The 15334-nt window shown below is 39.2% G+C and overlaps 1 pseudogene; it reads right to left on the bottom strand.

The window, feature by feature from the left end:
• Window positions 1-202: 202 nt before the first annotated feature.
• Window positions 203-1233, bottom strand: LOC150040339 (SMAD family member 4 pseudogene; annotated as a pseudogene).
• Between the last annotated feature and the right edge of the window lie 14101 nt (window positions 1234-15334).

Raw genomic sequence — 15334 nt, forward strand, 5'->3', positions numbered from 1 at the left:
AAAGATCATCAATACCAGTGCCGGCCGCCGCTGACAGACTGATTGCTAGAGCTATTCCACCTACTGATCCAGGCCCAGGGATGTTTCCTGCCACGGCTGTTGCCTGGGCAGCAGCTGCAGCTTGTGCAGTGGCCACCTGCTGCTGCATCTGTCGATGACACTGACGCAAATCAAAGACCTTTATATATGCACTTGGGTAGATCTAATGACCATCATTTGCAGGTGCATGTCCAGCTTCTCTGTCTAAGTAGTAACTCCGAACATCCATTTCAAAGTAAGCAATGGAACACTAATACTCAGGAGCAAAATGATTGGAAATGGGAGGCTGGAATGCAAGCTCATTGTGAACTGGCCAGTAATGTCCGGGATGGGGCGGCATAGGTGGGTGGTGCTGAAGATGGCCGTTTTGGTGGTAAGGCAAATTAGGTGTGTATGGTGCAGCCCTACTTCCAGTTCAGGTGGTAGTGCTGTTATGATGGTAAGTAGCTGGATGACCAGTAAATCCATTCTGCTGCTGTCCTGTCTGAGGCCCTAAAGCTATCTGCAACAGTCATTCACTATGGCTGCCTGCCAGAATACTGGCAGGCTGACTTGTAGAAGCCACAGGAATGTTGGGAAAGTTGGTGGTGCCTGTAGCATTAGTCTCAGATGGGGCTAACAGAGCTGGGGTGCTGTATGTCTCCGCTGACCCACGGTTACTTGGTGGATGCTGGATGGTTTGATTTGAATGTCCTTCAGTAGGTAACGATGGCTGTCCCTCATACTCATCCTTCACCAACATACTTGATGGAGCATTGCTCTGCAGTGTTAATCCTTAGAGATCACTTCCAGGAAAACAACTCATTCACACTGATATGGATTCACACAGACACTCTCACATTTTAAGTCAAATGCATACTGACAATATTTAACATGCTTTAGTTCATTTTTATGGAGATCAGGCCACCTCCACAGATGGGCATAGATCACGTGAGGAAATCCTTTCTAACCAGCAACCTGAAGCCTTCCATCCAATGTTCTCTGTATGGTAACACATTCACTAGGATGACCTCCATCTGTAGTAATAGCAGTTATTAAGGAATCTAATTCATCTTTTTTCTCCTTCAGCTTCTTTACCAAACTCTCAATTGCTCTTTTTGCAAAAGTTTCAGTTTCTCCACCCTGTCTATGCCACAGCAAACTATGTACAATGCTCAAACAGGCATCATTACTTGGTGTGTTCGTAATAGACATATTGTCCATTTGTTCAAGTTTTTTCTTTTAAGTCAAATACATCTCCAATTTCCAGGGCAATTTTTATCTTCTAGAGGTAGTGAAAAATAGCTAATGTTGCAAGAAAAATTAATACATCTGGTGTTCAGGATAATCTGGGCTTCGGTCCAGCTCTCCTGCTGCTGCTCGTCACTCCCCAGGAGCTGCCCTGCACGCCACCCACTTGCTCGTTGCTTGCCCCCGTCCGGGCCCTCTGGGCCAGGTACGGTAGCCCCTCTCATTATATGGCTTTTGTTTCTATATCCTAGAGGTCCTTTCATTTAGCATCATACTGTATGGCTTTATGTATGTAGGTTTTGCTCTATTGCAAATCTCTGCTAGGAGAGCCCAAGGTTTCTACTGATTATGACAAATGAGGGAAACCATTGAGCTAAGTTCCTTTGAATCTGGCTTACTTCACTTAATATGATCTTTTCTAAGTCTTTCCATTCCTAACAAATGGGGGGATGTCATTCTTTCTGACAGCAGCATAGAATTACATTGTGTACAAATACCACAACTCGTTGATCCACTCATCAACTGAGGGACATCTAGGTTGGTTCCATATCTTTGCTATGGTGAATAGTGCTGCAATGAACATTGTTGTGCTGGTGGATTTAGTAGGTCCTTGTTTCTGGATGATTGGGTAAATGCCAAGTAGTGGAATTGCTGGGTCATAGGGGAGTTCTATGTTTAGCCTTTTGAGGAACTGCCATACTGCTTTCCATTGTGGTTGAACGAGTTTGCACTCCCACCGGCAGTGTAGTAGTGATTCCTCCTGGCCACATCCCCTCCAGCATCTATTCTTATTAGTTTTCTTGATCCTGGCCATTCTAGCTGGAGTGAGGTGGAATCTTAGGGTTGTTTTGATTTGCATTTCTTTTATGACCAGAGATGTTCGGTATTTCTTCAGGTGTCTACAGGCCATTTTTGTTTCTTCTTCAGAGAAGACTCTCTTTAAGTCTTTGGCCCATTTTTTAATGGGATGGTTGTTACTTTGCAGTTTAGTTTTGGAGTGATTCAATTTTTTGAGCTGTTGATATGAGGTATGAGGCCTTTGTTCGTTATGTGGTTAGTGAAGATCTTCTCCCATTCTGTAGGCTTTCTATTTAATTTACTAGCTATGTCCTTTGCCCTACAAAAGCTCTGCAGTTTAATGCACTCCCTTTTATCCATGATTTCTTCTTTCTGTCCCTTTCCTTTGATGTCCCTTTCTTGTCTTACTATTCTGGCTAAGGGTTCCAGCAGTATATTGAATATAAGTGGAGAGAGTGGGCCTCCCTGTTAAGTTCTTGATTGTAAGGCTGTAGTCTTTCTCCACTGAGTATGATAATGGCTGTAGCTTTGTCATATATAGATTTAATTATTTTAAGGAATACCTCCATTGTCATTTTTCGAGTGCTTTCAACATGAACGGATGCTGTATTTTTTGCCAGTCTTGGCCTTATGTTCAGGCCCTGAACATTGTCCTTGGCTTTTCACAAGGATAGAGTTCTACCACTTTAGCCACAGCAACACTTCTGGCTTTTTTTTCTATGTATGTGGCACCAACGAATTGAGCCTGGGTTTTTGTGCAGGCTAGGCAAGCACTCTACTACTAGGCTGAACTCAGGCCCAGACGTTGTATTTTGTCAAATGCCTTGTCAGTGTCCAGAGAAATTATCATGTGATTCTTATCCTTAGCTCCATTGATATAGTGTGTAATATCAATTGATTTGTGATGTTAAAACTCCCTTGCATGTATATGATGAAGCCTACTTAATCATAATGTAAAATTTTTGAAATTAGTTTCTGGATTCTGTTGGTTAGTGTTTTATTGAAGGGCTTTGTATCTGTGTTCACTAGAAAGATAGGTCTGTACTTCTCTTTTTTTGTTGGGTCTCTCTCTGGTTTGGGGATGAATGTAATATTACCTTCATAACATGAGTTTGGTATGGCTCTTTCTTCTATTTCTCAGAATAGTTTCAAGATTATAGGTATTAATTCATATTTTAAAGTCTTGTAGAATTCCAGAGTGAAATTGTCTAGACCAGGGCACTTTATGGTTGGCATGTCACTGACTGCTTCAGCTAATTCATTGCAAGAAATTGGTTTGTTCAGGTGTCTTATCTTTTCTTTGTTCAATTTGAGCAGCCTATATTTATTTAAGACATCATCCATTTCTACTAAATTTTCCTATTTCTTTGAATATGGGCCCTGTAAGTACTTATTGAGAATAGACTGAATTTCTTGAATATCAGTTGTGATTGTAGGATCTCTAATCATGCTTATTTGAGTCTCTTGCTCCTTTTTTTAAAAATTAATTTTGCCAGGAGTCTCTCAATTTTGTTGACCCTTTCAAAGAACTAGCTTTTTTATTTACTAATTTTATGTATAGTAGACCTTATTTCAATCTCTGATATTTCTGATTTTATTTTTATTTCTCTCCTAGTTATTGTTCAATCCCATTCATATTTAGGGAGAGTATGGGGAAGTGGTTAGCACCCTTTGTCCTTATTCATTTTTCCTTCTCCATGTTTGTGTCTCTCCCTTTTCCCCCTTTGTTTACTGATTTATAGGTGATAGCTTCTTGATGAGAATTCTTGCCATTGTGCTCATTGTTCTTGATTATTTAATTTTTTAAAATGCTGGTTTAGTGTGCATATATTCATATAGCTCCTCTTTGGAATGAAATATTTTTGTTTCTCCTTCAAATGTAAATGCTAGCTTTGCTGGATATCAGTCTAGAGTAATAGTAGTTGGTCTTCAGGGCATGAATGATATATCACCAAGCTTTTCTTGCATTTAGGGTTTGCATGGAGTGGTCTGTAGTTCTTTCTTTGTTTTGTAGCATTTAGCCTCAGCTCTTCACTATTTATGTGTAATACTTTTTCTATGATGTGTCTGGAAGAGTTTCTTTTGGCTTCCTTCTCATTGGGAAACCTTCAGACTTCTGTGATGGGAGCATGATTTTCCCTTTTGAGGTTAGGGAAGTTCTCTGTTATATATTCTTGGTGAATAAGTGTTTCATTCCGTTAGAGTTCTTGGCTGTGCCTGCCAATTCTTGGACTTTTCTTTGGTGAATTCTGACAGATTTCTCCAGACTTATGACTCTCTCTTCCAGCTCTTGTGTTTTATCTTCAGTTCTTGATATCCTCTTCTCCATCTCAATCAATCTGTTCCCTAGCACTTCCATTTTAGTTTGCATTGTGGACATTGAGTCCATCATGTCTGCTCTGAGGATTTTCATATTTCCATCTAAGGAGGTATAACCTTTGTCTAATTTTCTCTTCACTTCTTTTTTAAAATTGAGGAAATCCTTGGTAATTTCCTGGTTATTTTCCTGAAGTTGTTTTTGGAGTTTTGCTTTAGTCTCTTTAGTCATGTCTGCAATCATCTGCCTGAACAGTGTTATGTCTTGAGTGTCTTCAGGTGTCATTTTTTTTTGTATGGTGACTACTCTCTCAGCTCTTCACTCTTGTTTCCTTTTGGGGTTTTTTTTGTGGGACTTTGACTGTTTATATATTACATAATTTGTCTCTGTGATTTCCTTATTGGGAATTCAGGGCTTGCTCACTTTTGTTGCAGGTTTGCTCTGTGGTCAGTAGGTGGTGGTCTTTACTTAGTTTGTGTCTGGTGGTTTTGGGTATCTGTTTTTTTTTTTTTTTTGTGGTTCTCAGCCCAATAACTTCAGTTGCTGGTGAGGATTTTGGTGTCTCTGTGGTCAGGAGGAGTGTACATCTAATTTTCTGTAATGGCTCACAGTTATCTGTATATTTGAGATTTGGTTGGCTAAAGCTGCTGTTAGGGACTTTTCACCAGGTTCTCAGCAGCAGGGATTAGAAGTTGATGTGCACCTTTGGTTCTATTGCAGTGAGACACACAACTGATTCCTGGTATGGTTGGGAGGCTTTTGATGGCAAATGGTGAATGGCATTTGCTTTTTTGTGTGCGTGCTCTGACATCAGCTTGGTAGCAGAGCTGTGGTTGTCTTGTATACCTGGTCCCCAGCAGAAGGTAGGTGCTTTCTTTTGTTTTTTTCTGCCTTCAGGTGGGTGTATTCTTATGTCCCAATAAGGGGCATGTTCTTAATTCCCAATAGGAGTGAGTCATTATTGCTGACATGCCCACTAGTTCCCACTGGAGACACATAGTTGCTGGCTGTGCCCACTCTCTTGACTTAGATAGCACTGTTGCAATGGGGTGGAATATACTCCCTATTCTGGGTCTGAGCATGCAGCCTTTGCTGATGTGCCCACAAGTTTCCAAAGGCTGAGTGCAGCCACACACCTAGATCTCAGCTACCCAACCACTAGTCTGCTGGCCCTGTTCCCTGGGGCCAGGCTCAGGTGAGGATGTATGCCCTGGTAGGTTCCAAAGTAAAGTGGAGCAGTGCCTTCTGATTCTCAGACTGAGAGCTCTGCCCTTCCTAGTCTGTCCTCCATTTCCCTGCTGTGTTTTGGGTTGCTATCCCTGCTGTTTCTGTTTTTCCTTACTAGGGTAGAATGCATCCCTGGTTTCTGCCAGAAGTACAGGCCTTTTTTGGCTGTGAGTCTTTCTGTGACTCAGTTGGGAGGTCCCTCTGGTATTGGCTTGCCAGAGGCTCCCAGTAGTAGGTACTCCACTAAGTTTGGGCTCACTCAGATGCAGACAAGTACAACCCTCCCTTCCCCCTACCCCCCGCTGTTGAAACACAGGGTCAGTCTCCAGTTTTAGTGGCCTGGGGGATGGGGCAATTAGGCAGGTGCTAGCAGGGACACCCCACATCCATTGTTGGGGTGCTGGGTCTTAGCAGCCTGAGTGAGGGGACTGTTGGGGAAAGGGGAAAGATTCTGAATTTCTTGAACCCCCCCAACACTTGCCAGTCTTTCTTGGGTGGGATTGAGAGGGGTTGAGGTTAAGTTCTGTAGTTTGCCATGAGCTCTGCTTTCCTGCAGGGTGTGGACAGATCCAGGTGGGCTACTTACTCATCTGGGGTGTGGCTGTGAGCTGTTCTGTGGTGCTAGAGGGTTGTTTGCCTCCCCTCTGGTCTCAGCCACTGCCTACGCTATCTGTGTCCAGGCTGTGTGAAGTTCATGCATCTGGACTCTATAGCTTCCTGGAACTCAGGGATTTCTGGCCCTATCACCTGCCTCTGGCTGCCAGTGCCCTCCTGGGCAGCTATTGCAGCTTGGATGCTCCAATGGGAGGGGTGGGGGAGGGGTCTTCATGTTTCTGATTCTTGGAGAGCTTTGGATATAAGCTTTATCTGTGTTATATAATATGTGTTTCTTTTCCAGTTTTTATACTTCTCACTTGCTTCTTAGATTTGCAGCTGTTGATTTTTTAAGATAGTTGGATTCTGGGATTCCCTGATTCTCTCTTTTTATGGGAGAGAATTAGGCGGGGCTCTATTGCTTCAACACCATCTTTCTCTTTAATTTCTTTTTTTTTTTTACATTTTAGTTTATGACCAGGTTTGTATATAGAGGGATTACAGTTACATTCATAAAGTCATTGCTAAATTACTTCTTGAAGTATTGATATCCTTTCCCATGTTTTTCCCTTCCACTACTCCCTATCAAGTTTTCAAGTTCATTTACAATACATTGTTTGGGGAATATCACATTTACATTGGTTCACCCTTTTCCTCACCATCATGTTTTCCCCTTATGTTGCCTTATTCAATGAAAGGAAGGAAGGAAGGAAATGACAGTTGCTGCCAGGGTTGTGGAGAAAAAGGAACAGTACTGCACTGCTGGTGGGATTGTAAACCAGTTAGGCCACTCTGGAAAGCAGTGTAGAGGTTTCTTAAAGAACTGAAAATTTTAATTCCTTACAATCCCACACACCACTTCTGCACATCTACCCGGAACATTATAACCCAAGATATGGTAAGGACACCTGCTCTGCTATGTTCATATATGCACTATTCACAATAGCCAGGCAATGGAAACATCCAGATGCCCTACTGCAGATGAATGGATACAGAAAAAAATATATATACATACACACATATATACACACAATGGAATTCTACATAGGCAACAAACAAGATAAAATAATAGCATTTATACGGAAGTGGGACAAGTCAAGACCAAAGGACCAAAAGGCGCATGATATCCTTAATATGTGTCTATTAGACCCAAACAGTACAAGAGCAAGGACTCAATATTTGCATACTCAATCCTATGGACATGGTATTGGAGATATAAACACAACTACATACACATAAAAACCTATGACTCTATAGACATAATGTTTTATTACATAAATTAATATGTATCTATGATATACAAACCCTTAGCCTAATTTTGATTATGTTCTAAAAGCTAAGTGCCAGTGATTTTATATAGAGATTCCCTTCTTGAACACTCGTTTGTTAAGCATGTCATTTGAGATATGATGTAAAAATCAATGTTAATAATTTCTTTAATTAACAAAGAAGACCAGCGCCCTCTGGAGGTGATGTGAGGAATCACAGGTATTAATCTCTAGGTCATTTGGCAGATAACTCAATCCCATCACAAAGACCAAAGGTATTTCCTGGCTGTTGGGATCCTCTTTTCCAGAGTCTTGAATGCTTGAGTCACTTCAGCATGAACTCTGGACTCTATTGTGCTTTAGTGCTCAGTGTTGTTCTTTGTTTTGTCACCTATTTCTCTTTGTCTATTTGTCTTTGCCTATTTGTCTTTGTCTAAGTTTTGCTCACTGTCAACCTCAGACCACCCACAGCCTTTTCTGTGTAGTTGGTCATACAGTCGCCCATTTTATTTTTTCAGATGGGTCCTGGCTAGTTTTCTGTATGATCTGTGCTCAAACTAAGATCCTTGGAGTGGTTGATTATAGGGGTGTGTGATGTCACATCTAACCCAGGGGACCCAAAGTCTTAAATTTTATGCTCAACAAGAAGAGTTTAACGTTCTCAGAAGGCCAGCACATCCTCCGTGTTATGGAGCCAGAGCTTATGTCTTCTCTTCCTCACCCCCACTAGAAGTGAACAATGTCCTCTGATAAGCTATCCAGGAAGACATTGCCTGCCATAAGATGTGGGTGTTAGCTGTAAAAGACTCCTATCTAGTGAGATTTGAGGGTCCTGATTATGAGGACAGAAAGCAAGAGACTCTGAAGTTGTATTTTCTAGTTGGTGAGGAAAATGTATGTGACAAGAGCAGATCTGGTTATACAAGCATTTCTTACCAGCTTTTATTTTGTAAATTCAAGACCTCCATTTTCTTATCTATAGAATGATAATCATTAAATGCATATCGTATGTGTGGATGCAAAATATATGAAGCTATGTAAAAAGCATTTTGTAAAATTGAAAAATGCATTCACAAGTAAATTATTATCATGATGACTTAACCAGTTAGAGAATATCCATTGCTCCTTACACAGAATTCACGTCTGGAGGAGTTTTGATGCCTATGTCATCTCAAGGAAATAAAGTGTTCTGTTATGTATGTTTGAATGTTGAACTCATTAAAATATCATAGTCCTACAAGTAAGAAACTTCCCTGGATGCTGTAAGCTTTGTTGGCATTTTATTTTATTATTTTCCTGCTTTCAGTTTCCACACATTCACTCTCCTCTTCAGTAATGGAATTGCTCTGTTTCCACTGATTGATTCTGGAAATATGCTGTATGCAGCCGAACTATGTTATACTTGCATATTTAAGGCTTGTAATGCTTGTTCCATTTTGAAAATGAGTTTATTTGGGGGAAATGTACAACTTCTTGGACTAATGGCAAATTAAGTTAATAAAACTCATACCTGCTGTGAGGCACTCATTGTTATATATCAAAAGAAACATAAACCAAAGACTAAATGCCAAAAACAAATACAAAATAAAGAAACCAAGTTTCACATTGGAATTCTATTTACTGAAAAATCATTCAACCATAGGGCAAGCATTTCCTTTCTAATTACGGAAAGCAAGCAAACCAAATTGTGATAGCTGTAACAAAAGCCAAATGAGTACATTTTTTAAACTATATCAAATCGTGTCTCTTTTGCTCATTGATTATTTTCCCTGCTGTCAGCTGTGAAAAAACTTACAGACATGAACAGCATATTTTGAATTAAAAACAATGCCTGGAGACTGAAATGTAGTGGAAAGTTTGGTGGGTACAAACAATTCTAAACAGAGAAACGGTCCATAAAAAATACATAATTTTAGGCCAAGATGCCTCCAATATGTAACCATTCAAAAGGCATATATCAAGTGTTCTCCCTTTCCAGCCAGCCTTCCTTTCCGTTTCCAGCCCTCCCTTTCCGTTTCTCTCTCTCCTCTCTCTATATGCCTAGTTATACATTTATATTACACAAGAATACAATCAAACATACATATACACACATATATATATATTATCCCATTATATTAGAAGGGCTAACACAAACTCACAAATATCCAATTAGTGCTTTCTAGAGTTGGAAGAAGAAAGATTAAAATACCTAAGGACAGGCCATTATTTTGAGGCAGAGACTATATTATGTAGCAATGCAGTATAGCAATGTAATAAAACATTAAAACAGAAAGTGCTTACAATTTTTTAAATGGTCTGAAGTTTTGAGGTATTTATCAACAGTTAAGGCAAAGGAAATATATATATATATATATATACATACATACATATACATATACACATACATATACATATACATATATTAAACTCAAGGAAAGGAAAGGAGATTATATGGTCTGTGAAATTCAAGGTATGGGTAAAGGTCCACAGTCTTAAAAAAGAATGATTTCAGTGAAAACAGTGAAGTTTAGTGTAATCCATCACATAATGGAGCAGATGAAATACTCGCTATATATTTAAGTATGCCATTCACTATGAGTGAATGCCATCTTGTTATTTGTTAGGAAACTGAAAATGAAACCATTAATGGGATCATTGATTAGATTGTGGTGTTGATGTTACAAGAAACATAAACAAAGAGACTTAAAATGTAAACCAGTATATGTTTTAGCTAAGGAACAGGAGTAAGTACACACTTCAGTGCCTCATTTATAGAGGAACTTTCATAAGCCCCATACTCACTGACAATAAACCCATGCACACTCAAAAATGATGTTTATACCTCAGTGCAATCATTCCTCCTGACCCACTTTATTGACTCTGCATGTAGAGGAAACCTAAAGAACTTACCTCAAGTCAAATCCCCTCCCCACACCATCGCACAAGGAGGGAAGACCCAACACTGTCCTGCAAACTGCATGGTAGTTTCTATCCATCTTTTTCCCCTAGACACTCATGTGAGATCCATCTATGCTGATCTGACATGGTGTCAGAGAGGCATCAAAATATTTCCAGCGCCAAAGAGAGCAGGGATGTTATTCCCAAAGACCAGTTAATGAAAAAGAAAGGCATTTCCACATTCCACACAGAAGTTCACATTTTACACAGAGGCCATCTTTCCCCCGTTGCCTACTTTACTTCTCATTTTAAGATCAGATTTTCTCCATTTAGTATGTTAATGGCTGTAGGGTTGTCTTACATGGCTTTAAATGTTTTTTTTCTATATTTTCATGGTAATTAACAGAAGGATTACATTATATTCAGCAGACAGAAGATGCATTATTTCACAAACATTGATACCCTTTCTCATGTCTTCATCACCATTTCCCTCCTCCCACTCCCACCACTTATCTATTTCCACCCTTCCCTATCTCATTTAAAAAAACAAATAAATGTACATACAATATATTAGAAAAAAGGTAAAATACTGTAATAATATGAGACAACCAAGGGACAGTAAAAGAGATGCGAGATAACATAGTACATTAAGGACAACAATATGGCTTTTCTTTCTATATCTTGGAGGTCATTTCTTTCACGTTATGTATCTAGGTTTTGTTCTATTCTAACTCTCTTCCATTGAGCCCGTGTTCCTTTCAGTCTGGCTTACTTCACTTGATATGACTTTTTTTCTAAGTCTTTCCATTTCCCTACAAATGGGGCAATGTTGTTCTTTCTGAGAGCAGTATAGAATTCCATTGTGTACAAATACCACAACTTGTTGATCCACTCACCAACTGAGGGACATCTGGTTGGTTCCATATCTTTGCTATGGTGAATAGTGCTGCAATGAACATTGTTGTCCCAATTGTCCTTGTTTCTGGACAATTGGGTAAATGCCAAGGAGTGCAATTGCTTGGTTAAAGTCTTTTGAGAAAATGCCATACTGCTTTTCATAGGGGTTGACTAAGTATGCACTCCCACCAACAGTGTAGTAGTGATCCTTCCAGGCCACATCCTTGTCACCATATGTTGTTATGAGATTTCTTAATCTTGGCCATTCTAACTGGAGTGAGATGGAATCTTAGAGTTCATTAGATTAGCATTTTTTTATGGCTAGAGGTGTTGAGAATTTCCTCAGAGATCTATAGGCTATTGGTATTGCCTCTTGAGAGAAGACTCTAAGTCTTTGTCTCATCTTTAATTGGAAGGGTTGTTTCTTTGGAGAACCGTTTCGGCGTGATTCAAGTTTTTGAGCTGTTGATAAATTTTAGAAATGAGGCCTCTGTCTGTCGTGAGTTAAGATCTTCTCCCACTCTGTAGGCTCTCTACATAGTTTGAGAGCTATGTCCTTTTCCATACAAAAGCTCTGCAATTTAATGCAGTCCCACTTATCCAGACTTTCTTTCATTTGTTGTGTTTCTGGATCCTTATTAAGAAAGTTCTGACTTGTGTCAAGGAGGCCTACTGTATCTCCTATTCCTTCTTGTAAAGTTTTCAGTGTATATCTTCTTTTACCTCGAGGTCTTTGAGGTCATTTGGAGTTAATCCTGGTGCAGAGTGACAAAGAAGGATCAAACTTTAGTTGTCTGCAGGTGCTTATCCAGTTCTGGCAGCACTTGTTAAAGAGGCTGTCTTTTTCCATTCTATTTTTGGCTCCCTTGTCAAAGATTAGGTGGCCATAGGTCTGTGGGTTAATATCTGGGTCCTCAGAACTATTGCATTGATCGTCAGGCCTGTTCTTGTGCCAGTATCGAGCTGTTTTGGTCACTATAGCTCTGTAATAGGGTCTAAAGTTAGGTATTGAATTCCTCCTGCATTGTTCTTTCTGCTAAGAAATGTTTTTTGCTATAGGGGGTCTTTTATTATTCCATATGAAATTTTGGAATGCCTCTTCTATTTCTTTAAAGAATGACGCTGGGATATTGATGGGTATTGCATTGAGTTTATAGCTTGCCCTTTGCAAGATTGCCATGTTCATGACATTAAGGCATCCAATCCAGGAGCGTGGGAGGTTTTTCCATTTCCTCAGTTTTGCTTTATTTTCTTTTTTTTCCTGGGTTTTAAAGATTTCATCAAAAATATCCTTTACATTCTTAGTTAATTCCTAGGTACTTTATTTTCTTTGAGGCTATTGCAAAAGGAGTTGCTTTCCCGATTATTGCCTCATTCCCTTCATTGTTGGTATATAGGAAGGCAGTTGATTTTTGAGGGTTAATTTTATACCCTGCTACCCTTCTAAAGTTTCAAATCAGTTCAAGCAACTTGGGAATGGAGTTTAGAGGGTTCTTTAAATACAGAACCATGTCATTTACAAAGAGGAAAAGTTCATTTCCTCTTTTTCTATTTAGATCAGCTTTATACTCGCTTCTTGCCTTATTGCTCTGGCTAGGAATACTTATACCGGGTTAAAGAGGAGTAGAGAGAGTGGGGATCCTTGTCTCATTCTTGATTTTTTAGAAGAAATGGCTTTAGCTTTTCATCATTAAGTATAATACTAGCTGTGGGTTTGTCACACACAGCCTTTATTATACTGAGCAACGTTCCATGAATTCCTACTTTCGCCAAAGCTTTTAGCATTGAGGGGTCTTGCATCTTGTCAAATGCCTTTTCTGCATCTATTGAGACAATCATGTCATTCTTGTAATTGGTCATGTTGATGTGTTGAATCATATTAATTGACTTGCGTATGTTGAACCAGCTTTGCATTCCTGGAATGAATCCTGTTTGATCATAGTGTATAATTTTTTTTTGAAGAGTTGCTGAAGACGGTTGTCCAGTATTTTGTTGAGAAGTTTTGCATCAATATTCAACAAAGAATTGGGTCGATAGTTCTCTTTCTGCAGATGTCTGTTAGATCTAGTTGGTCAATATAGTTGTTCAATTCTGAGGCTTCTGTGTTGAGTTTTTGCATGGTTGATGTGTCCATAGGTGAGAGTGGTGTGTTAAAGTCACCAGCAATCACTGTGTTTCAATCTATATGTCATTTTTAGTGAAAGTGAAGTTTGCTTGATGAAGTTCAGTGCTCTGGGATCAGGTGTATAGACATTTAGGATGGTTATGTCCTCCTGGAGGGGAGATCCCTTTATTAGTATGTAACAATGTTCTTTGTCTCTTCTCACTAATTTTAGTTTGAGGTCTAATTTATCTAATATGAGGATGGCAACTCCAGCCTGTTTATAGGGGCCATTAGGTTAATCAATTTCTTCCAACCTCTAACTTCCAAAAAAATGTTTGGTTTGGGAGCATGATGTATCTCTGAAGATAGCAGTATGATGGATCTTGCTTTTTGATCCTTCTAAACAGTCTATGCCATTTAATTGGAGAGTTAAGACCATTGATATTGAGGATTAGAATTGAAAATATTTACTAATTCCTGTCATTTTGAAAGAGATTTTGTTAGGGCCTGTGGATGGACAGTTCTTGTGGTAATTAGCTGGTATGAGTTTTGGGTGCCATTTCCTTGTCAGTGCCACATTTGTGTTGGGTTTCAGTGTGTTGAACATATTTGAGAATTTTCTGTAATGCTGTTTTGGTTGCTACATATGTTGCAACATTTGCTTGGAATGGAACAGTTTAATTGTTCCCTCAGTAATGAATGAGAGCTTAATTGGGTATTGTTGGGTTTTAGTTATTTGTCTGAAGGTCATGACATAAGTCCTTCCAATCTCTTCTTGCTTGTATGGTCTCTGCTGAGAAATCTGTGGTTTTTCTAATTGGTTTTCCTTTGTAGGTGATTGTTCTCTTCCCCCTGGCTGCTTTTAGGATCCTTTCTTTGGTCTCTTATTGATCCTGTATGGATTATAATGTGGCTGTGGGATGTTCTTTTGTGGTCAAGTCTGTTTGGGGTTCTAAAAGCTTCTTGTATCTGGATGGGCCTGCCATTCTGGATATTTGAGATGTTCGCTGAGATGATTCCCTGAAGTGTATTTCCAATTCCATTGACTTCTGTCTCCAGGCCCTCCTCAATACCAATTAGCCTTAAATTAGGCTTCCTGAAGTATTCTTTCAAATTTTCTAGATTTGATGTAACTCATTTTCTGTTTTTTCATTATAACATCTTGATTATATTGGTCCCCGGAGATTCTCTCTTCTGCATTGTCTGATCTGCTATCAAAACTTTCTACTTTGTTCTTCGTCTCCCTTTTTACAATTGGTCATTTTTGATGCCTTGCATCTCTTGTTTTAGATCATTTATGGAACTCTTTAACTCCTTGATTTCAATTTTGAGTGATCTCTTTGAAGTCTTTTAGCTCAGCAGCTTTATTCTCATTGGACATTTGTTGGAGTTTGGTTAGCTTTTTGTTTGTGGATTCCATGAATTCCTCTATTTTCCTCGGTCTGGCTTCCTCATGTTCATGTAAATCTTTTTGTGTGGCCTCCTTTATGGCTTCCTCACATTCATGTTTCTCCTTTTTATGGCTTCCTCTTGTTTAGATATGGGTTCCTCTCATTCACTTGTATCATTCTGTATGTTTTCAAACTTTTCCTTAATCATGTTTACCAATTGCATTTGTGTAGCATTTAGAGGACTCTCCTTTAGTTTTGCCATTGACTGTTGCATTGCCTGTTTACAATGGGTGGGAGATGCTGTTCCTTGATTTGCCGTTTTTCTTGAGTTTTTTGTTTTGCCCATTTGAAAATGGGGGCAAAACAAGATTTCAATTTTTAGGATATAACCAACTTAGAACTGTTTAGCTGGCTAAACAATAGAACTTCAGAATTTTAGAGTGGTATTACCAATGTCTCTCTCTTGTGCATTTACATACAAATCTAACAGCACCAACTGACATTTTATGACCAAAATACCCACAAATGAACCTCTATGATACTTAAGTCTCTCTCAACCTACAGTATAATTGAAGACCTAGATATACAG

The sequence above is a fragment of the Megascapheus bottae genome, chromosome Y, assembly GCF_031878675.1.
Source record: "Megascapheus bottae isolate mThoBot1 chromosome Y, mThoBot2.hap1, whole genome shotgun sequence".
NCBI lineage: Eukaryota > Metazoa > Chordata > Mammalia > Rodentia > Geomyidae > Megascapheus > Megascapheus bottae.